Source organism: Zosterops lateralis, assembly GCF_965231275.1.
Source record: "Zosterops lateralis genome assembly, chromosome: 4".
Lineage (NCBI taxonomy): Eukaryota > Metazoa > Chordata > Aves > Passeriformes > Zosteropidae > Zosterops > Zosterops lateralis.
This window is the reverse complement of record NC_139765.1, coordinates 70,731,513-70,757,103: the sequence shown is the minus strand read 5'-3', so window position 1 is coordinate 70,757,103 and position 25,591 is coordinate 70,731,513. Positions and strand designations below refer to the sequence as shown.

Genomic DNA, 25,591 nt, shown 5'->3' with positions numbered 1-25,591 from the left:
GCAGCACAGCAGTTCTCTAAATAAGTCATTTCAGCCTTGAAGTCTGCATTTGATAAGATTTTGTTGGCCTCAGTAGTGTGCAGCTGGTTCTTACAAATGAGTTTTCATCTGTGTACTCAGTGATTTGCATCCCTGTGCACAGGGAAGTGTTTTTGATTTATGGATGGCGGAAGATACGTGGCTTTCAAATATCCTTACACACAGGTGGTATTTAATTATATCTGGTAATATAATAATACTATATATATATATAAATAAACATATTGTTATTAAATATATATATAATGTAATATATTATATATATTATATTGTTATAATACTATAATACAATAATAGCTCTATATATAATGTATAATATGTTCTATAATAAATAATATACATTATCTATTATATTAAATATTATTTCATATCATATTATATACAATATAATAAATATTATTATATATTATTTTTATATAATTATATATATTATACAAGTATAATAACTATTATATTATTATTAGATAAAGATATAAGTCCAATCCTCAGTGCATGACCCCTTGCACTGGTCAGTGGCATCTTTCCTTATATTGGCATTTTTCTTTGCATATGAAAATAAGGCAGGTTTGGATGGGATATTAGGAAGAAGTTCTTCCCTCTGAGGGTGGTGAAGCCCTGGCACAGGTTGCCCAGAGAAAGTCTTGCTACTCCATCCCTGGAAGAACCCAAGGCCAGGTTGGACAGGGCTTGGAGCAACCTGGGAATAGTGGAAGGTGTCCTTGTCCATGGCAGGGAGTCTGAACTAGATACTTTTGTAAGCCCTTTCCAACCCAAGCAATTCTATGACTCTGTAATATTTAATAATACATTTTTTTTCCAGACTGTTGCTATTCATGGCAATATCAAGAGGTAAAAATTCTTTTTATTGCTGCGAAGGAGTATTTATAGAAATAAGCTCCATCCCAGCTCCCTGATTGCTGCCATGTTTTAAAGGAGGTGTGAGAGCTGTGAATGCCTCCTTCAGGGTTTCAGGAAAGCATTGATGTTTCAGTGTGCTGAGCCAGAACACCTCAGTGTTTCTTAGGATTTAGTAGCATCCCCTAGAGATAAGTCAGAGATCCCCAAGAAATCCTGGATAGAAACGAAAACCAGTTATACGTGCAGGAGGAATGGAGGTTGCCACTGTAGATGTAATAATCTGCCTTAATTCTCCTGAGACAAGGTGAGGTGGCTTGGTGGCTTTTTTTCTTCCCACTCCTTTTAGCACAGCTTATTCCTGTGGGATTGTAGGACAGGAAAACTGCTGTGTTCCACAAGGCACTTCTACACAGGGCTCTCTTATCCCTCTCTAATTATGCTCAGTGTGGCAGCTACTGCTGTTAAGAACATGCTGCACTTGCAGAAAAAAAAAATAAAAAATTGGTAGAATTTAGCTTTTAATTTATTTGTCCTCCCATTTGGAGAGAACACTTAATGTGATTTCGTGTAATAAAGCCAGCTATGTGTGCAGCCACAGAGGTGATTTTCTAAATTTAAGGTTTCCTTTGAATTTATTCTTATCTCAAATAGATTGGATTACTATAGGCTGTGTCAGTGTGAGTCACTAGTAAGTGCCTGTTAATCCAATAAATCGGAGCGCTTTCTTATGGAAATACTATTTTCTGATTTCTATTTATATGATGGTCCTGGTCTTGTTGAATCCACACTGACTTCACTGGAAATATCTCTTTGGAAAAAAATGGTACAACTTCCCAAGCTAATGGAAATTGCAGTGAAGCAGTAAAATGAAAAATGGCCTCAAGTAATTAATAAATGGTTTAGAAGTTCTTCGTGTTACCTTTATTAGGTATTTTGTATTGCCTGAGACTAAAAAGAATCATCAGAGAGTGTTGTTATGTTGTGTTTGTTTTATGGGTTTTTCTCCTCAGTTAATAATGCTGTTCTATCCCTCCATATTGTGTTTTTACATTACCCTGCAAGTTTTTTTCCTTTGCTTGTTGCCACTGCCCTATTCAGAGATATTGGTGGTTTCATCACTTGGGGCATTCATTTCCCAGCCATAACACAGTCAACTACAGAAAACTAAACACTTAAGTAGAGAAAAGTAGCTGTTTTAAAATAACTTCAGCCTTTTTCTGTTTTACTTGTGCAGCAACTGGTATTTAGTTATGGTAGCAGAAGGCAAAAGCTTTGCTATGGTTTGGAATTTTTTCCTGAAATAAGAAGGAAAAAATCAGTATAAGAAATGTTTTTTCCAGCCTGAGATCAGTGTGCTTCTCTATCAGAGTGGGAGAGTCTAAACTCTTCTAAAAGCTGGCTTGTAAAACCTGGTCCTCTTTTCAGCTAGAAAGTGCAGAATATAACGATTTATACTATGCATTGGGAATTTCTGGTGCTGAGATGGGGGGGAAAAAAAGAAATGCATTTACTGGAAATAGTTTGACAGAATTCAGTGTTTGTAACACGTGTAACAGCGCTGCTACTGTAAGGCACCACAATTTTCATCATCTCAAATTTGCTCGTATGTACCAAGTTTCCAAATACCTTCCTCCTCTCTGTCTCTGCCGTTGAATTTTCGATGGGATGCTGAAAATCCCTGGATCTTTGACGTGTTAGGACAGACTTCTGTGGATGTTCACTGCCTGCCTGATGACACATGGAATGTTTATTGAGCCTGTGCAGCAAAACGCTGCCGAGGCAACTGGATCTGTAGTGGAGGAGATGAGAAATTTTAATCCCTAAACTGGAATTTTGCAGAAGCAGCTCCAGACTGTGAGGTTGAGGTTTTTGTATCTTCTTAGTGGTAGGTCATTTATTGGTAGTGACTCCAGATCCTGATTAATTGGGATTTCAGCTAATTTTGCCAGCTAAACATGACCTGGTCTAGGGGAAGGTCTTGGTCTAGTGGGAAGTGTCCCTGCCCATGGCAGGGGTAAGGACTAGAGATCTTGAAGGTCTCTTCCAACCCAAACCATTTATGATTCTGTGATCTCTCCAGAAGATGCTTTAAAAAAATATAGAGGATACACAAAGACTTGAGTATTTACAATGCCTAGAATAAAATCATAGGAGAAAAGGGAAAACAAAGCTGTGCGTCACGTTGGTGTATTAAAGATGAGTAATTTGAAAAGTTATATACAAGGATACAGTTTAAAATCAATGTAAAAGCATATTAGAAGCACAGAATGATTTGAGTTGGAGAAGACCTTAAAGACCATCCTGATCCATCTGCTTTCCATGGGCTGAGGCAGCCACAGCTTCTCTGGGCAACAATTAGATAGGGTTTATATGAAAATTTAAGGTAAAAAACCCTTGAAAATACATTGGAAAAAACCGTTGTGAATACATTGGAAATTGGAGGAAGTTGAGGGAAAACACAGGTCTCCTTAGCAGAGTGAAAAAAATAAATCAGAGATACCACACTGAATAAAAACACTTGAGTGTAACTATGTTTAATCATGGATCTTCGGAAGGAACCAAAATCCCTTTGGACTTGCTGTGGGAATCAATTTTGGTAATTAACACGTCTCATTTGAAAACAGTGAATTGTGATTTTTCCCATCTGAGACCAGTGCAGACTCTGGCATTTTACTGGAAGACAGGTCTGGGCAGTGTGTGTGGGCAGGCTGACTGTGAGGCTCAGATGCCACATTTTTTTTTAAACACTGGTAGTTTAGAAATCAGGAGTTTATAAGTTTTTAAATACGTATATTTTCTGCAGTGGATTGGACCAATTTAGGTAAGGCCAAATTGCTATATCTGACCCAAACAGGCTGCATAGCAAAAAGAGCAATCAATGTATGGAGAGATATGGAGAGTAAAGTTGAAGTCTGAAATAAACTGGCTTTTTCCTAGATAAACCTGGTTTCTAAACCCAGTTTTTGTTTCATATAAAGGTTAAAATTAAGTTTTCTCTTCTAGTAAAAGCACAGACCTGTTTCAAAAAGATTCTAAACCAAGAAAGAAAGGGCACAGATGTTTCCAGTACTGGGACACAGAAGCAGTTTTTTTTTACATTTGTGGCCAGCAATGTGGCACAAATTGCTAAGACCTGATTTTGAAAGTTCCCTTTTAAATGCAGACAGTAACCATAAAACCTAAGAAAGATAATTTTTTTTGTGGTATATGACCTTGTTGCACTCCCACAGAGCTGTTGAGTGGCGAGAAAGGACTCTCACCCAAGGTACTGGGGCACGTGCAGAAGGAAGGCTGAGTTCACCCTGTAGGTTTTCTGATTTTCATGGAATTATGGATTTTTTGGGTTGGAAAAGACCTTTAAGGCCACTTAAATCCAACCATCAGCTTACCAGCCCCATCATGTTCACCACCAAATCATGTCCTCAGTTCCTATATTCATTTATTTTATTTTTTTTTAACACTTCCAGGGATAGTGCCTCCACCACTGCCTTGGGCTGCTTGTTCCAGTGCTTGACCACTCTTCCCGTGAACAAATTCTTTCTAATATCTAATGTAAACCTCCCCTAGCACGACTTGAGGCCATTTCCTAAAAATGAAAGGTTCAGTTAATTCAGGACATTTTAACAACAACAGCAACAACAAAATTACAGAGTCCGTTCCATAGCCTTTTGTGCAAACCTGGTGTTCCCTAAGTGCTGCATACTCAAATGGAATTATGTATTTCCTCTTACGAGCAGGAGATCCAATTTCTGTGCCATTTGATGGGTTAGGTTTGGTACTGGCTGCTTATCAAACGTTGAGTGCACTGCAGAGAGGGAAGTGGGGGAAAAAAAACACCCAAAAAGTAGTAGCAGAAGATGTTTTGGCAGTTAAGTACTTCTCTTGTAGAAGAATTGTTTCCAGGACGACAAGGTTGATGGAGTTACAGAGTGAGTGTGTGTTTTCTTTCCTTTTCAACTGGTTAATCAGTGAGGTAGGAAAACTTTGCTCTGTATGCGAGCTGTGTTACATCAGTTATTTTTAGTCTGCACTTGATTGTCCATGTGGCTCTTCTTAGCTATTTAGGAGATACCTGGCATGCAAGAAATCATTTTTGCTTTGTGAGGTTTTTAAGGTCACATGGTGTTTTATAAAATGACAATCTCCAAACTATTAAACAGTTCTTTTTTATATATATTTTTTAATGTGTTTGTTTCTCAGAGAAATAAAACATCTTTGTTGCTTCAAGTTTCAAGCTCATCTCACTGGTGGGATGTGAGTTTCTTTCACTGTTTGCACAGAATTTTTTCTCTGTTGGTATAATACTTTTTTTTTTTTTGTATATACTAATGATATACTGTCATGCAAATGAATTTGGAATAAATTAAAATATTAATTTTCTCCCAGAGTATATTCAGCTGTACGATTCCATTGTGAGATCTATTTTCAACTGGAGTTTGGAGCTTGGAATAAGGCAGCACTGAATTAAATGTAGTTGCCAATTTTAAAGGGGCACAGCTCGCATAAAATCACACCCATCTCCAAAATATGTTGATCTATTTAAAATCTGGAGGAGTATGATGAAATCTGTACTTGTGTGGTTTTCCTTTGTATATTTGATTGTACTCTGAGTTTTTTTTCTTGATTGTTTTTTTTTTCCTTCACAACAACGCTTTGAGAAAGAAATGCCTTTTTTTTCTTAAACCACAAATACTGGCTGTGCATATTAGAGGCAGAAATAACAAAAATAGTGTCCAGGTCCTTACTGAAAAACACACTTGGTAAAGCTCTATTGTTCTGATAAATTAAATAGCTTGAAGTTTTAACTGTGCCCCTTATAAACAAGTTGATGATCTCATATCCCCTAATGATACATGTATTTATTTCATATTGAGATTTTAGAATTTCGGACTAAGAAAACACTTCCTGTGCATAGTTGTCTGATGAATTAATGAGATACTCAGCTCCTTTCTGAATGTGTTGGGGTTCTGCTGGTGCTGAAGGTTGGATGCCACGTGCTAAGACCTGGGTGATCAGTTAAGAACAATTAAATTTTATTCTTTGGATATGTATTTTTATCCAGAGCCACAATCCTTTATTGTTTTGGGAGAAGAACATGGCATGAAAATGGCCATGCTCAGGTGACCCTGGTGATCACTGAATTATTTCTGTGTCCTGGGGCGTTCTAACTTGTTGGAAAGGGAAGGGAAGCAGTTTGACAAATCCACACTGGCATTTACTTGTTGCTTTGTTATCCCTTCCTGGCAGCAAACCGTAGCCAGAGTCAGGACTCTTTCTGACTGGTGTCCTCTTCTTTCCATCTCTTTTTTTTTTTCCCCTCTTGCCTTGCAAATTACCATTTTCAGCAGAACAAGAACTGCACTGACTTTGAGCAACAAGATGTTCTGTGCTTCATTTGCCACTCTGTCCCGAGTTATTTACTTACTCCATTATCTGGAACAATCCAGTTGTTCTTCATGGAGGTTTGAGTAGTTCTTCCAGGTCGCTACTTAGCCTACTAAGGGAATGAGGAATTTTTTTTTTTTTTTTTGCTACTTCTGCTGGAAGTTTACTAATTATGTGGTTAAATAGAGAATGTAGCATCAGAACATTCTTTTTCAGGACAATACTCTCATAACTCTACTTACTAATTTTTTCTGTTTGTTTTTCTGGTTGCTTGCTCTTCTTTTGCTTCAGTTCCCAGTAAGGTATGGATATACATTCTCTATTTTTATAGATTTGAATCTAAAGCACAGAGGAGGATGTAAGGAACAATCATTCCAATATTCAGTTCCCACTGAGGTGTCTTAGGGTGCCTGGAACACAGGGCTACCAGGTATGGCCCCAAACCAAGAGCAGGTCATTCCTTCTTTGAATTAGGTGCTGGAAGCCAACAAGGAACCCTCACAGACCTAACAAGACACCACAAACATATCTTTGAGCAATTAGATCCTTTTAAAGAAAATGTTTATTCACTTTCTCTGTGGCTACGAGGAATTTCTTTGGTCAACTCTGCAGTAGGTTTTGGAATTTATTTCTGATTTGTCAGTGTTGTGCTCAAATCACCAAGCAGTCTCCAGGGCTCATCTTGATAGAGCAGTTTCATTTAACAGGAATACTCTGGCAATCAAAATCAGAGAACTAGACAAGAAGGATGGAAATATTTTCCAGTGTTGACTAAAAGCAAGCAGTAAGCTTGAAGCATTGCTTAACAACGTAATGAGAAACGTCAGTTCAAGCAGATACTTCTTTTTTTTAACAGAATTTGTTTTCTTTGTTGTGTTGCAGAAAAAGAAATGGTGACTGAGTGGCAGAAAGGAACCAGGACGACGCAAAAGGTAAGCCAAAGAGGAATGCTTATTTTTCCTATTTTATAAGACTGTTGGTCAGCTTTTCTCTAAGACATCCATTTAATTCTAAAGGCCTTTAGTTTTCCTCTTTTCCTGGTTTGTGAATGCAGTTTGTGGAACTGTCTGGGTTCCCTGTTTCTGAGCCACGTGGCTCAATGTGAGTGGCACAAGGTGGATCTTTTCTCTCCCTTTATCATCACTGTGTCAAGGCAGAAAGGAGTTCAAGGCTGGGTCATGTCTTAATTACAGCTGTTGTAGCTGTGGTGATCCAGGGATGTGAACAGGAGAGGTGTGAAGGCAGGAGGGGCTGGAAAGGGATTTTGACATCTAAAAGTTGTTACTATTGTCTGCAATATCAGCTGGTGTAAGAAAAGCTTGGACCTTATTTGAGGCTGCTATATTTTGGCTGAGTATTTTGGAATACATTTAAAACATTTACTTAGGCTACTGTAAGTGTTCATGGTTTGATGGGGCTTGGAGCAGTCTGGTCTAGTGGAAGGTTTAGCACAAGAGTTTTTCCGTTTTGGTCAAGAGGAGCAGTGTGTTCTTCAATGGCATTTTACATAGCAAGCCTTGCAGGCATTTCTCTGATTCGCTTTGTAGCATTCAATGGCACATTTTAAAGAGAGATGCTTCCAGCTGCCTCGAACAGAGCATGTTCTATGTGACAACAACATCTACATTGCAATTGTAATAACAAAACCCAAGGTGATTCTGAATCTGGTTTCACACCACCTAATAAGTGGACTCATTATAAGATGATGTGAGGTTTTCAATGTATTGTTGACTCAACTCTAAAATATCTATAACTCTGAAAAATGCGTCTCAAGCGAGAAATGTATTTTTAATGCATAGGTTTTGAAATTATTGGTGACTCCAGTTTTTCCAGCAGCCTTTGTGGGGTGTTTTAGTTACAATTGTTTTTTACTTTCATGGATACCATTTTAATTTATCTCTCTTTTTAAATTTTTTCTGTCGGAAAAGTTTTTTAAGTAATTCTGCAGAGCTGCTTTTCATAGAAGACACTCAAGATTTAAAAAAAAAGTGGTAGAACATGTGTCAGGCATCTGCAATTCCTTCAGCATCATGTTTTCCACAATGATTTAATAGCTATTGAGTCTCCTCAAATATCTTTGTTTCCAAGACCTATTTTATGGTAATAAATCATCTTGGCTGTAAAATTCTTGAAATGATTCAGTAGGACAATCGTTTCCTTAGCACATTCCCTGAGAGATGGTAGATAGAAATGGAAAAGTCCTTAACCAGGTCAGCTTTTTTCCCTGCAATACATGTGGTCAGTGCTGGAAGTGATAATGAAGTTGCCAGTATTTATTCTGGTGAGCTGCAGTTCTCCAGTGTTCCCTCTTCATTTCTTGCTAATTTACAGTGAATTTTCTGGTAGAGATACTAAATCACACTTGAGGAATGCTGAGCAAGATTCAGAATCAAAGATTCGTCATGGTGTAATGGAAGTTTTCATTTTAAAAAAAGCTCTGTCTCAGAATTCATATAAAAATACCAATGAAATTACCCAAGACTTCCTTAATTTCCTCTTCCATTTGCACCTGAGGGTGGGGATGGTGCAGTCCTTGGCATAGAGGCTGATCTAATAAATTGTCAGGTATGTGAGGGTGGTGAAGTTCTGATACCTGGTTTGTCAATCTCTGCAGGGTAAGTCATGCATTATGTCACCCTTTGTGGCTTTCTGACACCTGGAAAAAAGGCTGTTTAAATTGGTCATTGCTTACTGGGAGCAGGCAAGGAGGGAATTCAGCCAGGAGCTCATGAGGAGTTGTGTGTATTAAATAGCTCACCTGGAGCATCACGTGTGCACAGAAAAAGGAGATTTATTTCCGGTCAAAACTCTGGCCATCTGGAATTCCGGGCAAATAACCAGCAGGTTAGAGAAGGATTCAAGAAGGGATGATGGTATTCCTTGACCTAAAGTGTGTATCTCTGTGAATTACTGCTAATTTCTTGCTGGGATGTTTTCCAAGTGGAACATCCGATATGGTTGCCCAGAGAAGCTGTGTCTGCTCCATCCCTGGAAGTGTCCAAAGTCAGGCTGGATAGGGCTTGGAGCTGGGATAGTAGAAGGTGTCCCTGCCCATGGAACAAGATGATCTTTAATGTCCTTTCAAATCCAAGCCTTTTTATGATACTTGAGTCGTCGTTTAGGTTTCGTGCTGAGGACAGCAGTAAGTTCTGGTGTTAGTTCTTCACATAAGCATTTCCTTAAAATAATCAGGCTTTGGGATCTGGGATTCTTGATTCTCTTTCCTGCCTCAGAACAGGAAATAAAGCTTTGCAGCTTCCCCAGTGTTTAGAGCAGATTAATGTATAAAATTAGATTAAATCTCTTACATTTGTTTTGGAAAAGGGAGCCTTGTATTCCTACAGGCTTCACTTGCCAAACAGAGATAATTCCATTTTAACTGTGCATTTTGATCAGGTGCTTTTACTGCAAGGCATAAACCTTCATTTTTTTCAATTATGTCCTTTGAAATGATCCAGAATAACTTCTGTTACAGTCATGATAGAGAACAACCTCTGCATTTAAAAGATGGACTCCAAAATTCCATCTGCCCTTGTAGGATCTTGGCAAGAGTACTCTGTGTCATGGCATTGCATTGATTCCAGTTCACGTCTTACAGAAAAAACAGTTGTACTATGCACACAGACATATTTAGGGTTGATAGAAGTATTTTCTGTCATAGCCCTGTTTAAATGGTTGGTTGGTTGGTTGGTGTGAGGCTGGTCTTAAAAAGGAGCAGATGTTCAGAAGCTCTTTACTGGCTGAGGAAGCATCCTGCCAACTCATGTACCTTCCACAGAGTGGCTTTGTCAGTCATGTTTGTCACTTGTACCTGTGAAGTGAGGGCACCAGGGCTGCCTCAGATCTCAGGCACAACAATAAACACTAATATTTTAACTCTTCATCAGTAAAAGCCCAATATCTGACCTCAGGAGGAGCTCACTAGTGGCTCATCTCTGAGCAAGTAGGTATCTTGGAGCATATTGCCCTTTACTCTAAATGAGAAGGAGGGTTTGAAAAGAAAATCACAGACTGTAAGGGTGAAGAAAACCATTTTTCCTCTTCAGGTGTCCTTTTTCTTCTGAAAAGGTCTGCAGGCTTGGATGGCATGAAAGGAGACAAACCCTGAAGAGGTCAGTGTGGTTGGAAGTGAGGGGAGTAGCCATTCACACAGGCAGTGGATATTCAAAGAGAAACTCTCCATTTGACAGTGCTGTCGTCTTCTAGATAACTTAGAAACATAAAAACACAAGTTGGTTTTAAAAGAGGGCTTTTAATTTATGTCAGATGTGAAAGTACCTGTGAGTTGAATGTGTGGTCTGCAGAAAAAGGGAGCTTGCTAAGATGAGTTCTTAGATTTGCTTTTTGTGCCTTGTCTCTGTGGTGAGGTGGCTCCACACAGAAAATTCTGGCACCACCGTGGACACTGAGAACCTTTGATGTGTCTTTTGTAGGAGCAGTCCTTGTGCCAAATGAGCTGTGAGCTGGAGTGATTTGTAATACCCACTGCACTTCATGGGGCTAAAGGATGGTTTGTCTGTGTTTTGGATAATTGCCTCATCTCTGCCTGCAGTGAAGTGTATCTGCATCTGAACAGATAATACATAAAATGCATTAAACATGATATTAGTGCGGGAAATAGAAGCATCATAAATATATATATATTTAGTAGCATCTCAGCAATTTCAATTTTCATAGTTTCCAAGCAATGTTTTCTCTCTTCGTAAGATGGAGTGCTGCTTCAAATCTGTATTCAGTGTGCCCATATGAAAACGAGTTTGCCTTTAGATAAAAAATTTAGGACTTTCTTTTTTATTCCTATTTTCTTAGCTCTGAAATACTAATTCCTTTTATATTGTATGTGTACCAGAGGAGGAGATAATGGGGGAGATACCACATCAGGAAAAAAGAAAGTCTGCGCAGCCCAGAATTAACACTGAGAATTAAATCTATGTGGAAAACCTTGTTGGAGTGCAAAATGGATTTAGGTTTTTTAAATGAAAGAATGGTAGGACACAGAGATGGAGCCTGGAGATCTGTGTGTTGTTTGTGCTTCTCATCTGTTGCATAAGCTTGGACAAGCTGCTTTGCATTTTCCTGCTTCATTTCTCCTGTCAGAGATCTGTGTGTTTTACTTGCTGTTGGTAAAGCACTTCAAAATCTTGAATTAGTATTATCATGGACTTCTCTAAGCTTACCTAAAATCCATTTCCTCCTCACCTACGCTTTCCTAAGGACAAGAATAAATAGAATTTTCTTTTTTTTCCCAAGTGCTGTGGATTGACTGATACTCTACAGCTGTTCAAGGCAGTCTTTAATTGACCCTTTCTGCTGTTTGAGCATCCACTGAGCACCCAATCCAGAGTCCTGTTGGGTACATTGTGTCTCTGATTCTCTCAGGGATATTGTCAGGATAATAATTCTTCATTGTAATCAGCAGCAGTTTCCAAACCTCCTGGTGTAACAGAACTTCACAGGCTGATCTTCAGAGGAATCAGCCAGTGCCTGGAGCGCTGTGTGTGGGTGGCTGACCTGGGTGATGCTGGAAACTCAGTTTGCATGCCCTAAAAACACTGCCAGGGTATCAGTGTTCTCTGCAGCATCCTCAGGAGTGTGGCTTCAGCATCTGTGCACCTCCTCATCTGGTCCTCAGAAGTGCAGGACTGTGTCAAACTGGGGCACAGTGAGTGTGAACCTCAGTGCAGGGAGATGTTCTTGTCCTCAGGTGCTGCTGCAAATACGTGAAGTGAATTCAAGCAGGAATTAGAGGGTGTGGATGCAGTGGTTAACCAGCAAAGTGCATCGATCCTGCTCAGCCAAGTGTTGCAGAAATTTAGTTTATAGAGTGTTAAATCCAGTGCTGTTAGAAGAAACCCCTCTCCAGTGCAACATCCGTGCTCAGAAGCAGCTGCCACACTGCTGGGCAGCTCTGCCTTCTCCATTTAAAACGTTACCAGCATCCTGGCAAGGATCCCAGGGACGGAGCTGAGGAAGTGGATGGTGTAAAAGCAGAACTCTTTGGGCTTTTTGTTCTGCCTCGATCCGTCAGCCTTGCTGCGACTGTGCTGTGACAGAGCACCTGCATTCCACGTCTGGAGGCACGGAGAGCGAGCTCCTGAAGGATGGCTGCTCATCCCTGTGCTTCCGTTCAGGGGTGTTAAAAGCCCTGCAGGCTGTACACAAGCGAGCTGTAATTTATTTTAATTAAATACAATAGCTGCGTGTGCGCTGCAGAAGGGGTAAGACAGGGATTCCCCACCTCTGATTTATCGTCTTGCTGTTTGGATTTCTTTGCCATTGTCTTCCTACTCGAAGATTTATGCAGGGATGTCTCATCCTCTCCCTCCTGTGCTGTTAGCAATGGCATCTGTCTTTCAAGATATAATTTCTCTTAAATTTTCTGTTGTTGAGAAGCCATTCTTGTTGTGTGTAGTAGAGGTGGCCCTGCCTTCCTCACACACACATGCACACCTGTGCAACATATATTTTAATCCCAGAGCTACAGGAAGCAAAATCTCCATCCCTTGGAAGCCTTCTCATAGCTGATTTTTTATTTTTTGAATTAGGGAGCTGAGAGTACCCACCCTGAGGCTGGCAGGCAGCCTGGCAGGAAGCTGGACAGACTGGCCTGCTGGCCAATCTTGTTGCCTTTTATAGAGCTTTTTGGTGAAATCAGCACATTTCCACGCAATTGGTGCTTTGCAGGGCAAAATTGTTGTGTTTGGGAGGTTTTTGGGTGACTCTGGTTTTAGTCTGCAGCTTGTGACTTTGGGGAATGGTTGACTAATTTTAATAATTACTAAAAATGATTTTGTGAGAAAGAGAGGAGATGTTTCTATGGAAGAAAATCCTCTTGGAATACTTTTCCTCAGCTAGTGTGAGGGATTGCCTGATGTATGACACTGTTGGGGTAGGTGAGTTGGCTGGCAGTGACCTCACAGTCCCCATCCATAACTTTTGCATGACAACTCTTTCTGATGAAATTGCTGAATGGTGTTTTTTCTTTGAATGGGTTACCTGGGGGAAATCCAAACCATGTAGGTCCTGGATCTTGGTAGGGTGGAGTAAGAGCAGTCAGTGGGGAAACACAAGCTGGAGAAGCAGCAGAAGGCTTTGGGTCTGCAGGGCAGTGTGTAGCTGCACTCCGTCTGCACAGCTGTGCCTGGTGCTCCATCAGGAGTCATGAAACTCTGGCCTTCAGGTCATGGAATTGCTGGGAGGAAGCCAACTTGCAATCCAAGGTTGAAGGTTGAATGATATTGGCATTTTCTGGACTTCGTCAGCATCTGATGTAAAACCCCTCAAACCCACTGGAAGAGCAGAACCATCGGTCCAGCGCTTGAGGCAGATCAGGATGATCTTGAATGGATTTTCCCTCTTTATTCTCTTCAGTAAATAAATCTGCCTCCTTGGAGGGTTCTTTGGGTTATGAAGCATTTTGAAGCTCTGAGTTTACAATGAATCACAAATTAGTAGTTCCTTAAAAATAATGCCAAGTAAAATCGGTTTTTGCTTAAATTGTTGGAGATTTCAGAGTAAGCATGAATATGACCTGGATTCTCAGAAGCAGCTCATGTTGTCGTGGCCTTTGAGTATTCCTTAGAATGGATGTGATGTTTACACAGACATAAATAATCACCTGAATAATTTTTCTGAGCCACACTTAAATGGAGTGCCATCCAGTAGGGAAGGATATGTTTGAAAGTCCAAGAAGACTTTATATGTTTGGGTTTTGTTGTTGGCTGTTGGAGCTCCAATATTTGCACAGTTGCTGTGTGAAAGCTGAGTGTATAAATCCTATTGGAAGGGAACTCGGATGATAACCAAGAGCACCAGTGAAAAAATAAATAGGAAAATTGTCCTATTGTGCAATTAGTTTGAATAAGTTTAGTGGTTCTTGTGTACATGGAGTGTAACTTCACAGGATCCATCCAGGTACACAACAGATAAGTAGTTCCTCAGAAATCAAAGGAAGTTTAATCTCATAAAACTTTTATAATGGAAAGTGTGGCCTTTTTATCCAGAGGCTAAGCTGGTTAAGCAAACATCTAATATTGACTTTATTTCTTAGTCTGGCTTTGGGTGTGAAAAGTATCTCTACCAAAAGGAAACATGCCTGTTTTTTAAAAAATGGATTTATCTTCTTCCCCAAAAAATTGTGTGCCATTACCCTTAGCAAAAGGTGACTCTTTTAACTCCCTTTGTGCTTTCTGTTTTCTACCTGTACTCTGCTCCAGTGCTCAAGGTGCACAGGGAAACTGAGGTCTCATAATGTGGCTGTTGTTAAATAAAACTACCCTGAGATTCAGGCATTCAGAGCCTGCAGGAGTCAAGTCTGCAAAATGGTTTTTTCCATGCTTAAAGAAGCATGAGTCAGATTTTGCTAAATGAGTCAAACCTGTCCTCGGATTCGTTTAAGACACTCTAATGGATGTATAAATTAGGGCCAGTATTATTACTGTGCACAGAAATGGCTTTTGAAGCTGATTTAGTTTGCAGTGTCCCTCTGAGTGCTGGAGGGACAGGGTGGACAGAGGTGGTGAGGAAGTGCAGGAATTCAGGTTTGCCTGGGAGCCCAGGAAGGGCTGGGAATCCTCCTGCAGCATGGAGGGTGGACACAGGTTCCCTTTAGCTCATTGCTCCTGTGGGATTCACCCAGGGCCTGAGAGGTGGTTAATGTGAGTGTGCTCATCCTGGGGGATGCTGCTCAGCTGTGCCTTCCTCCTGACAGCCCCACAGACACAAGGATGGGCATTGAAAAGAACTGGCAAAACCCTGCTTGGCTCATCCCTTGGGAGGCGTGCTGGGCTTCCAGACACCACTCTCACAACCAGAGCAATATTCTCCTAATGCCTTCCTGGAAATAAATGCCTTTCCCCATGCTTTCCATTCCTTATGCCAACATTCCTGTGCATAAAGCTGTCCTCCCAGGTCAAGTGTCTGGAGCTGCCACCCTTCACCAGGATGTGACTCCCGCATGGTTTGCTGCCTGTGTCATGCAGGAACACTCCCTTTCCTCGGAAGGAACTACATGGCCATTAAACCTCGAGCCACACAGGCACCCTCCAAGTCTGTTACTTCTCCTCTGTTCCCATGTTTAACCCTTCCTCTGAGAAATCTCTCTTTGGATTGTGACTTTTTGACCGGGAAGTGAATTTGATGGCTCCATTCTCAAGTGTCGCCCTTTGATGGGCCGCAGTCAACAAACATCCTAATATTGTGCTCAGAAAAGTGACTAATCCCTCCTGTGTTGAATGAACTGGTAGACAGGCATGCATTTATTTTCCCTATTCCTGTGTGTAATCAGCCTAGAAGGCATTTTTTGAAATTTGCCTTTTATCCGCAGTTTTTTTTGGTGGGGACCCAGGGGAAGTGAGTGGTGGAATTCAAATGTAGCAGTTGAAAGATCTCTGCCATTACTTATTTGTGGTATGAAGATGGGTTGGCAGCATCAGAAATGTGATGTGCACAATCCCTTGTAGGTCCCTGAATGGTTTTAATTCTTCCATAACTCAAACCAGCACTGGGTTGTCTTCGCTCTCAATGAAGAAGGTCATGTTTTTTGAAATTTATTTGGTTTAGATCATTCAGATCTTCATTATCTTTTCTAAAAGGTTTTGATTTATAAGATGATGACTGTAGAAGAGTGGAATCCAGGATTCCAGCAGCAATCCTGTTACTTTTTTTTTCCCCCCTCTAGTTTAATTCTGGCAAAGTTTTGTGAAACACACAGTGTTTAAAAGGTGTTCTGTACTTTTTTTACTGCTTTTCTGTCTCATTCCTGACTTGTTCCATATATGTGAGTCTGTGACTCCCTTACCTTCCTTCATCTCCAATCTGCCAGTAATTCCTGAGTTAATTAGCAAGAAGCTGACAGCAACAGGTTTGAGATTTTTTCGTGCTGAGATTTCATTTTGGGAAACTCTGTGTTCCATTTGGAGAAAGTATCTTTTGCCTGAGGGAATTCAGAAGTCTGCTTCCCTGTCATGCTGACCTGCAAAGCTGTTTCTCTCTCTGATGTTCATGTAAATTCTTATTTCTAAGGAATTTAACAAGATTCACCATTGTCAATTGCCTCTCTCTGACAGCTGCTCAAGGATATAGTTTAAAGTAAGCCTGTAATTTTTTGGCACCTGTAGCTGAGTAAGATAAACCCAGTCCTGATCCATACCAATAATCTAGTCACTGTTGTACGGGTGCAGAGTCTCCCAGAAGGTGTTTTGTGTGCATCAGTGCTGTATCCTATTCCCTGCAGATGGATAAGAGGTTCTGGAGTGATTCCAGAGAAGACAGGTTTATAATCAGCACTCACTTTTATTCAGGATTTTGCACCACTTCCTGGACAGTATGATAAACAGTTACTTGAAAAGAAAGAAATCTTTTTATCTTGTTTGGAATCTTTCTTGGGGTTGCTGCCCCACATGCTAAAGACAGATCTGGCTGTTTTGATGTACAAAAAAATGCTTGAGGATCTGCTGTTTAAAGACTGTGAAAAACCACTTTAGGGAGTACCAGTTGTATTTTCAACCACATTATATTATTGCTCAGCTCTTCACATGAGGATGTGCCATGTCTCCTCAGACAGTACAGAGAAATCTCTTCATTGAATCTGTGTGTCATTTTTAAACACACAAAATAAAATCACACTGATCTGAATACACTGGAAAGTATCACAAACCCCATGTATAAAATTCACCCAGGTGATTAATATTTTGTTGCTACAGTGTGTGAAATAGAATTGAGGTTTCTGACCCCTAAGAAAATGAATTGCCATTGTGATTTTGTTGTCTGCACACGTAAAGTCTGTTTCACCAAGGGTTTGTCAAAATGGAGTAGAGTCCTTTAGTATTTAAAAGAGGGCATCACATTAAAACTGAGCTCATACCACAGTGTCTTTTTCCTCTCTCCTCTTTTCCATTTTTGGGTCAGATGATTCAGGTTTTCCTCAGTGCTTTTAACCTTTTGCCATCTGAATGAGCTGCTCAGGGGACAGCAGAGCTGTGAGGCCATCACTGAAAAAAATGCCTCTGCTGGGAGAGCTCTGTTTCACTGTCTCACAATGTTTGCTTTCAGTTCTTAGCCCTTTGTTACTCCCTATTTTTCCTCAGCACTCAAGTGGCATCCTGGTAAACATTCCTCTTATTCTTTCACCTCTAACACTCTCCCCTTCTAGTACAGGAATCCATGTGTGAGATAGAGGGGAAAAAAAGGGGTTTGTAGCTCATATAATTTACCAGCTTTTTATCAAAATGTAGACTTAATTGCTGGCAACAGAGCAAAAAAACCCAGACCATTACTGTTTCTTACTGTCTTTTGGACAAAATTTTCCATACCTTGCTGGATGTTACATCACAAAATCATCTTCATATTTTGTTACCCAAATAATAAAGTGAGGGAACACCTTAACTTCCTTTGTGAAATGCAGGAGAGAATTTCCAGTGTACTTGTGGGCTGTCATTTAATATTTTGAAATACATTTTAAAACACTCATAGGGGGGTGCAAGTGTACAAGTGTGTAGCATAGCAGTGAGTACCTGGATTCTTTGGAGACAGAGTGGTAGAGATGGCAGAAATATATCTGAAAATACTCTCCAGATAGTTCATGTAGTTCCTGTGCAGTACAGAAATTCTTCACTGAGCAGACCTGAAACAATGATTGTGTTTGAAAAGCAGAGGCTTAGTTTTGATTTCAAAATGTCTTTATGTCCTCACGAAGACCAATTATTTTATCTTGTTTTGAACATCATAAATCTGCCAAAGGCAACAGAGTTAGAAGAGACCCACATTGCTGCGAGTGAAAGCTGAATTTTGTCCTCCTTGTTCCGTGCTTTTTAGTCATGTGATAATCTTTCCATAAATCGTGGACTTGAAAGGTTTTCTCACTTCCTGCTTTTACCAATCAGATCATGTAAAATGCAGATGAGCCCAGCTTCTGGTTTATAAGGCATAAGCAGAGCACCCCCTCTAAATCCCCTTTGGCCGCACCAGCCCTGGTTTCCCCTCATTTGAAAAGAAGACAGCAAGAATGACAAACTTTTGACTAATAAAGCGGAGTTTTTCTGGTCTCCTCCCATTCTTATTCTGACCTGTACTTTGCTTTCGTTATAAGGCGAATGTAGAGACCCTGTGGGAGTGGTGAAACTGCAGCAGAGAAACAAAAACTATTTGGATCCATCCGAAAGCTGTTCATTCGCTTGCTCCTCTTTTTATTAATGGCTCGAAGCGTGCAGCCTGTCTTGTTCTGACTACGTGTCTGTCAGCAAGAGCAGAGGTAATTCTTCGTGTGTCTCTTTCCTTTTTAATCGTGCTTTAATTTTGCCAGAAAAGCTATTTATATCTTTATGATTATCTGTTATTTTAACTACTGTAAATGTACGTGCATAGAGCTGCCTGATGGGCACTCTCTGTCGATCTGGGTGAGCTCTTTTTCCAGTAACTTTTATGGCTTTTTGGGTAAAGAAAGGGGAGGGTAGGTTTAGATTCAGATCCGTGTTTTACAGGTGGAAATCCCAGCTCTCTTCACTAGAGGTTGCAAAGCAGCTTCCAGCAGCCAGAATTTAGTCTGTGATGGGTTTTTGTTTTAATCATCCACGTCTACCACAGCGAACATCTCTCTGTGCTGCTGGTGTTGCCAGCACTTTAATGTTAGGGGGAAAGTACATTACAGTAAACTGATGAGCAAGTTCTTGTTGCTGTTTGCTCTGGCGGGGTAGGATATTTTTAGAAAGTCACTTCAGAAGTGCAGAACTTCCTGATACTTTTCTGTTAATTCGCTTCCAACTGAAAAGGCGGGACTGGCAGCGTTTAAATTCCGAGAGGATCGCTCTCCCAAGGCACAGGGAAGGGTTCCTGGTCCCTGGCTGTGAGTGCAGTTTGTTAGAGTTATGAGACCAGAGGTATGTTAACAACCCAAAGAAAAGTTTGGTTTGGCTGGTGGCTGAAGCAGCACTGGCAAAAAAAAAAAAAAAAAAAGCCTCTTAAATATCGCCGGGTAATTTCGTGCTCCTTAACGCCTTTGCACGGTTTTTGCATGGGGGAAGGAAAGGAAGGAAAGACAAACGGAAATCCTTTAGATTTTGCTAACACCACCTTAGATAGCCACTTCTGGAGCTGTTCCAGAAATCTTACTGGGTGCGTGGATTTCTGTGCTCTTCACATGAAACGTTTCCCGGAGCGTTAATCCTGGAAGGTCTTGGTGCTACGCAAGCAAGAAGAACCAACAAACGTGGTGACTCTGTGAATGTGTGTGTGTGCTCTAAGGGGAAGTGGTGGTTGTTTGGGAAATGACAAGATGACAAGTTTAAAGAAAGAAGGACCCTCTGGTTACGTGCCCTGGTTTTAAAAAAATTATTGCCAAGTGCTTAATGATACGTGTAAGTGTGGCTTCTGACGTTTGCATTAATTTTCATGGTTGCAGTGTAGGTCAGTTTGTCTCTGAAAATGTAGATTTTCTGAAGTGCTCGGCTAACTCTTGTGTTTGTCAGTCCAAGGACTTGGAAGAACAGCAGTCAGGTGTATTGAACAGGAAAAATGTACAGCAGAACCCTTAAGTTAAAGGTTGAAATTAGAGTTCTCTGCCTGTGGTCTTGGGCATGTGATTGCATTCTTCTGTGTTGTAGTTTCCTATCTGGAAAAAAAGGATTAATAATATCTCTTGGTACACGTGGTGCTTAGGGACATGGTGTAGTGATGGACTTGGCAGTGATGGGTTAATGATTGACTTAATGATCTTAGAGGGCTTTTCCAATCTTAATGATTCTGCATTTATTTCCTTACATGCAGGAAACGGAATTAATTCATTACTGTTGTTGTCTCAACATAATCTCTAAGAATTAAGAACTGTTAAAGTCAGGAATTCTTCCAAGTGACCATAAAGGTTTGACAAACAAGACGTGATAAGTTACAATTAATGGTTAAACCCTTCCCATAGCAGCTCATGCCAGTACTCTGATTGCTTCTGTTGAGTTGCAGGCTGATTAGAGCCTAAAATTAGGTTTGTTGAAGAGCAAGAAGAGTTTACATGAAGGGTAGTCATTACCATCAGCTAAATAAGTTTTTATTTAAATTAAAATTGTGCAGTAATACGTGGTGTATGGGGGGTTGGAACTAGGTGGTTTGGAAGTCTCTACCCAACCTGACACCTTCATTGACCAACCCAAGATGACAAAATTCTCACAAACAGGTTTGCTGGCATGGCATTTGTGTTCAATGATTAGCTGCATGTGGTTTTTTAAAAATTCTTTTTAATGTGTATTTCTCCAGATTTAGTTAATAACTCAGCTCCTTGAAATTTGGATTTCAGCCTCTTTGCTCAAAAGCTGTGAATGTGCTAACGTACACTTACTGGGTGTAAGAAGCTGACTAAGTAGAAACGCAGTGTAGAGTAGGTAAGCAAGGTGGTACTGTCTTTTCCTGCTCTATTTAAGCTGGGATTTAAAGTTGGTAAATCAGTGGTTTATTTTTTTTTTAAGTATTTGTAGTTTTGCCACCCATTTCAAGGTTGTTAAGGGAGGAAAGGTTGTCCTCATTTTTGCTTAAAAATGGATTTGAGAGGAGCAGAGTTTTCCACTCACTGGTTTGCTGGGTCATGCCTGGGATAGACTTGGTGTCCCTGTTGTCAGTAAAACGAGGGTGATACATGGAGTTGTTCATAGGTTCAGAAATTCTTCAGTGATTCTAAGCCCCTATGAAAACAAGAGGTGGAAACTTCTGTAATAATTTGTGCCAGTGTTGTTAACTTTTAGAACCAAACCTTTGCAATGAGTTTGCACCTATATGGCAGCTGAAGAACCTGCCTGTTTTTTGTCCTTTCTTTCAACCCTCTGCTTAACCACAGCACACATCAAAGTATTACCAAAAAACTGAGCGTAGAGATTAATATTTGAAGAGCATTATCCATAGATGACTTCATGTTTATTCCAGTCTTCCTTATTTTGAGGTTCTGAAATGCTTTCGTAACTTTTTCCATTCACATCCCTGCCTTGAACTGAGGCCATGTTGAAAATGACTTTGCATTCTCTAACGAAAACTTCCAAAATTTACGTCCAGCTCCAGCAACACTTCACTGCTATAGCCCTTTTTTTTTCCCTAATCTGCAGAAAGGAGCAAATGAAAATAAATAGAAGCTGGCATGTTTCTTCTTGTGCAGTTTTATTGGTGTGCATGTTTGTTCATTTGTCTCTTCACTTGTAGAATTCCATGATCTTACAAAGTGGTTTGCGGTTCGGTCTGAATTGGTGAGACTTTCCTATTTTTCACATTTCAGCCATTTCTGACATTTTCATGTGATAGAAACAATGCAGCATAGGAGACACTGTTCTTTTGAAAATAACCATTAGATGCACTGATGCCATCTCACTGCTTTGAGAAGATTTTAAAGAGTATTAGGATGGATTTTTGAGCATATTTTAATGAAGACTTTTAGAGGCCCATTCATTTGTATTTCCATGCCCAATTGTCCAAGACTTGCTAAAAGAGCGACAGACATATCCCAAAATGTGGATTTTATGCACAACTCTGATAATGATGCTTGCAGCTCTTGCTGATTTTTATGTGGAATATCTGGGTTGCTGCTTTTCAAAGGTTTACCCCTTACCTACAGTCACCCATTACGTTGTTTTCATGCTTTGACTTAAAATGGGGAAGACTTTTGGCTGTACCCTAAGCATGAGACTGAGCTGCAGCATTTGGAACAGACCTGTGTGACTGCTGGAATGTGGATTTCAGTGTGGTGGCATAGCCACAGCTGACACTGTAACGACAATAATACTCTGAAGCAAGAGGTCACATTGATCCACACTGGAGTTCACTGGTCCTCAGACTTCAGCTGAGGTCAGTAATGAACTGAAACAACCTTTCCAGCATTTGCTTTTCCTAGTTATGATGCCGGTGGAGGAGCTGGGAACGACCTCCTGGAGTTTTCAGGGAAACTCATTGTTCACATAAACCCTGAGAAGGAATTTCCCTTCCTTCTTGGCCTGCTAGGTATGCAGTGAACCATACAGTTTGCTTTAGCTACATACCATCTGCATTTTATTTTTGTTTTGTTTACTGACTTTCCACCCTCCAGAGTACCACTGTGTTGTTGTACAGTCCACCTTTCTCAGCAGCCTGGGGTTTGCTGCTGGTGTTAACGCAAGTTATTGGTCATGGAGAAAATGGAAATAGGTGTAAAATTCACCTGTATTTTGCCTTCAGGGGAATGGGCACAAGTGCTTTGGTTGTTTTATGGCTGCAGTTTGCCTGGGGCACCTGTGGTTATATATTTTGTCCTGGTGGACCTCTATGTGCTGCACTCTGCACTCCCAGCACATAGAGGAGGGTGTCACTCTCCTGAGGATGAAAGTGGCTTCTTGCTTGTCCCTCTAAAGAAGATCTAAAGCTGGTGCACTGCAGGAACAACCCCAGGATGGCAGGAACCCTTTGCTGTTGGAGCTGGAGCTCTCTGGTGTGCACAGTCAGGCCAGTGACGTCCATGTGCAGACCTTAGGGTTGGTGACAATGCAGTGGCCAAATGCCAGAGCAGCCCTGGTGTTGACTCTGCTGGTGGAGGATTTGTGCAAAGACACGAACTGCTGTGTCCAAGCCCTTGAGGCTCAGATGTGCTGCCTTGGAGGAACAAGGGCCATGTTGCTCTGGGATCCAGGCTGGATCTGTGCCTCTCGGAAATACCACGGCCAAGGCAATAAAACCACCCAAAGATGCCGGGAGCTGGCTTTGCAAAGAGTAGTATTGTTATTGATGGTTTTTCATTAACCAGGTTACTCCAGCTTCCTGTTATCAGACATATTTGAGGGTTGACTGTGCTGTATTGTATCAGAGTTCCTTTCTCCTGCTTTCATGGTCCAGAAGTTTGGCTTTTCTTTTGAGATAGCATTAAGCTGTTTATTCAGTATCCCTTGTGATCCAAACATGGACACATTGTTTTGAGACACAGATCTTCAGTATCACTGTGGTCATTGTATGAGCTTCTTCAAAGCTGGGTGAGATTGAACAATTGGTTAATGTTCAGTGAGCAAAATTTCCTTTTTCTGTACAGAACTTGGATGCAGCAGCAATGTGATGATAGTGCTGCATGACCGCATTTAGTAAAATGGTCTCCTACCAAGGGCTCTTGCTGTTAAATAAACCAAAGCATGCTATTTCACTGGGTGACTTGTGGAAAATTAAGCAAAAGTTTTATAATTGGAGCCTCTGCAAACGCTAAATAGCTCATCACAATAAAATCGTTCAAGTCTCCTTACATAAATTGTTTATATGCTGCTAATCCTTTTTTACAATGTAAAGAGCATTCAGGGGGCTTTTAGGATGGGTAATTTGTATAATCTTGCAGTTACTTAAGCATTTGACTTCCATGGTTTGGCTGACAAACCTACTGACAGTTTTTACTTCTGAAGCTCCTACCTGAGCCCATTTGGGAGTTTCTTGTGTGGAATACTTCTCAAATCTCATGTTACAGTTGCAGAATAATCTGGATTACACTGACTCTCCAAAGGAAAGACGTTACACAAAATGCATTTTGTTGCCGGTCTTTTCAGAGTGAAATTTCATCCTTCTTGCAGTACCTTTGTCCCCAGCATTCTGCCGATGATCCTTTCCTTTTCACTTGCACACCAAGTCCTAAATCTTCGTTCTTGAACGCTTGCATGTTGAAACCTGGGAGAGACCTTCTGTAACCTTAACCTTTCCTTGCCATGGAGAGCAGCCAACACATACCAAAGCACTGGTGGAGAGTTCGGGATGCGATGGCCAACGCGCGCTCGCTGCGCTGGGAGTGAAATCTCTGGGCTTGGCTGGAAGAATTTAACCCAAGAGCTCCAGATCCGTGTCATTTCTTGTGGAGGAGGACGTGAAAGGGGACTGGTTCTCAAAGGATTAAGTTCTCAAGGTTTTAGAAGACATAAGGCAGATTGGTTCATGTGTACAATGCTGTGATATTCAACATGTTACATGTACATGTGTGGGCTGGGGGAGGCTCAAGGAGAGGCTGAGCTGAAGTGGGGTGAAAACAGAATTAGGGCTGACCTAAAGTCTGCACTCAAACTCTGGGGAATAGAACGATTTACTGAGAGCAGCACGGTTGGGTGGAAGTACATGGTCAGATTTTCCTTCAAACCCTCAACCAAGGATAGTAAATAAGAACATTCTGTCTCTTTTGGTGACCTTTCTTCAGTCGTACTTTTCTGGTTGCTCCATATCCTTGCTCTTTCCAAAGAGGAACTCACAAGGAAATAAATAAGGTGTCACTGGCTGTGCCAGAGTGAATTTGCTTATAGACACGTGAGCATGAATGGTGTTATGAAATGGAACAAGTCGGGTGTAGGGAATTTTCGGAGCCCAAGATGAAAATAATTTCGGAGGAGTATAGACAAGTTTGAAGCATTACCAGTAGAAGTGAAAGTTGGTAGGCCTTTCTTTTTTCTTTTTTTTTTTTTTCTGCCACCCAATTCCCTACCCTTTGGCAGCAGGCAGCAGACAAAGGTTTTGTTTTGTTTTGATTTTTTTCTCCATGAGAATCAAAAAACATGAACAAGCCTGCATGGATTTTTATAACATGATACTCACATCATGGGATCACAGAATAATTTAAGTTGGATGGGACTTCATGAGGTCTCCAGTCCAACCTCCTACTCAGAGCAGGATAAGCTTTCTCTGGCATTTACCTGGTAATGTTGCTGCAAATGAAATTTTAGAAGTAGTTGTGATTATTTAGTCATTGTAGTGGAAAATTACCTGGCAGAATAAAGGCCACTGGTCATTGCTGTGGAAAGAAAATAATTTCCAAAAAGCAGGTGTTTTTTGGGAGATGCAGGCAATAATGATAAAGGGAAGATCAGACACAGAAATAATGAACTTATTTTAATTGATCATCCCTGTACTGATTTTTTTACAATTACCATAAATAGGTTTAACTACCCCATTAAGTATGGGGGGCATTTTGCCCCATCTTTATCCTTAATCCAGGCTTGGACCCTGCTCTGGTGCAGGGTTTGTGCACTGGGATGGCTGCAAACAGAGGCAGATTTGGTGCAGAATTGGGAGGGTGTGAATGGCAGGAGGACATGTGAGTTCCCCTGTTTCACCAGAGCTGTGTCTCATACTGGACTCAACTGAACTGCACTGGAATTGCTGGAAGAATTGGAGATCTGATGGGTCCTTATCTAGCCAAGTGTTTTATGCTTGTCAGTAATCCACATGAAATTAAGATTTTGTGCACTGAGGCCTTTAGTAACAGTTACTCCTGAAATTCCTCTATGAACTGAAAGAGTAACAATAAAATAATTATCGAAATATTATGTGTCTTCTAAAAAATGGCATTTCCTGTTATAAT

The 25,591-nt window shown here is 40.6% G+C and overlaps 1 long non-coding RNA gene across 1 annotated transcript in view; it reads left to right on the top strand.

The window, feature by feature from the left end:
• LOC310908074 overlaps positions 1–7,214 on the top strand; it is a 52,123-nt gene extending 44,909 nt beyond the window's left edge. The window contains exon 3 of the long non-coding RNA XR_014589776.1: positions 7,165–7,214. This is a non-coding gene — a long non-coding RNA (uncharacterized lncRNA). The remainder of the gene's footprint in view (positions 1–7,164) is intronic.
• The last annotated feature ends 18,377 nt before the right edge of the window (positions 7,215–25,591 follow it).